Source organism: Mobula birostris, chromosome 4, assembly GCF_030028105.1.
Source record: "Mobula birostris isolate sMobBir1 chromosome 4, sMobBir1.hap1, whole genome shotgun sequence".
In the NCBI taxonomy this organism is placed as follows: domain Eukaryota; kingdom Metazoa; phylum Chordata; class Chondrichthyes; order Myliobatiformes; family Myliobatidae; genus Mobula; species Mobula birostris.
The window spans coordinates 185471387-185473469 of NC_092373.1; positions in this window are offsets into that span (position 1 = coordinate 185471387).

The following is a 2083-nucleotide window of genomic DNA, read 5'->3' on the forward strand; positions in this document are numbered from 1 at the left end:
GGCACTTCTGGGCAGGACAGGGTACTCCTTGTTGGAACGCAGGGCTGGGACCCTTTCTAGGATGCAGGGCCGGGATGCTTACTAGAATGTGGGACTGTGATAACTGCCGAGGTAAACTGCTGAGGATACTGTCAGGGATACAGATGGACAGAGGAAGGGACCAGTCCAGCCTCAGGGTAATGGCAAAGATGGCCTGGCTTACCCAACGGAGGCGAGGACGGGAAGGGACAGATCCAACTGCAGGGCAATGGCAAGGATGACCTGACTTACCCCCACAGAGGCAAGGACAGGAAGGGAGCTCAATCCAGGGTGGCTCTGAGTCTCGGGGCGGCCAGCAACCTTGGCTGGCTACGGAAACAGCCGAATCCATATCCAGCTTGGAGTCACAGACGGCCACTCAGCTGGCCCCAGAAATGGCTGAATCCATACCATGTTGACTGCTCCAACTAGAGACAGCAAGGCTCCATGAAGCGGTGGTCCTCCCACCAGGCCTAGAGATCATGAATGGCTGTTCTAGCCTTCCACTGGCGGGTTGCTCCAAGGGGATACTGATGAGACGAACCAGCAACCACGCTCGACCCCAGGGCCACTTACATTCCCAGCCTCAAGACGAGAATCAGGTTCCTATGATTAAGCCCAAATGAAGCAAGGGACAGCCAGAAGACCTGGAGTCCGGAGTCCATGGACCGGACTGTGAACCGGAATGTGGACTTTACGGACCGGACCATAACAAGAAAGCCCAGTAACCCACTTAGCCTAATTGCAGGGCAATTTACGTTGGTCAATTAACCTACTAACTGCTATGTCTTTGGACTATGGAAAGAAACCAGAGCACCTGGAGGAAACTGATGCGGTTACGGGGAGAACATACAAACTCCTTACAGACAGCATCAGAATTGAACTCGATACTCTGATGGCCTGAGCTGTAATAGCATCGCACTAACCACTATGCTGCCATAGTGCCCCTTTTGACCCCAAGGACCTAGACAATACTTGATGGGCCCAATGGCCGAATTCTGCTTCCATGTCTTATGATCTTTTGGTCACATGCTCATCTCTCAGTAATCTTGCAAATCCAACTCTCATAATGATCACATTTCTACTTACTCTGCACCATTTGGCCTCTGCATCTTCAACTTCCTTTAAAAGAACTTGGTTTTTAAGAGTGCTTTGGGAGAACCTAACGCTGCAATACTGAAAACACTGGAAATATTGGAAACACTGAATTGATGTCACAATATTTGATAGAGAAAGATCTACATCGGTTGCTTTTTTTTTACAGCATTTAATTAAATAATGTATTAAAATGGAAAGTTATCCCAAAAGTTTCATGGGTGGACTGTTTAATAAAGAAACATAAGTAATGTTGATACATTCCGAGATAATGTATCTAGTCATTGTACTGTGAACATAGAGATGTGTACCAATTGTATTTACTGTATATATAAGTATATATTTTTTAAAAGACACTCAGCAGTTCAGGCTGTATCTGTGCAGAGATACACAGTTAACATAAACGCAACAGAGTCTTCAGATGCTATAAATGCAACATCAATCGTGAAGGGTCGCAGCCCAAAACGTCTTTCTTTATTCCCCTCCATAGATGCTGCCTGACTTGCTGAGTTCTTCTACCATTTTGTGTGAAGAGTTAACAGTTCAGGTCCAAGACCCTTCATAGATTTTTTTTCTTCAGCAAAATGACCAAAAGTGCGCTCAGAGGTGATTAGCGAAGGGAGGAAATCTGGAAATTAGAACCATCGGCAGTTGCAGGTACAACTGCCGATGGAGATCGCGTTTTAAAACTGGGGCAAGAGGCCAGTGTTAACGAGACAAAGAGGCAGAGGGATGAAGGTCGATGATATCTAGTGCTGTCTGCCGAAGATTGGTGTGTGTCCCCGCGGGCGGGAGATTGGTGTCACACACCTTCTGGCACCTGTAAGCTAGGCTGCAGTCAGGGCTCCCAGACCCACAATAAGGTGGATGAAACAAACACAGCCGAGAGGTTCCCAGCCGGCACAGAAAATTCCCCTCCTCCGGTGAAAATTGATACAATGGTGACGAGCTGCGCGTGCGCCGAGACTGC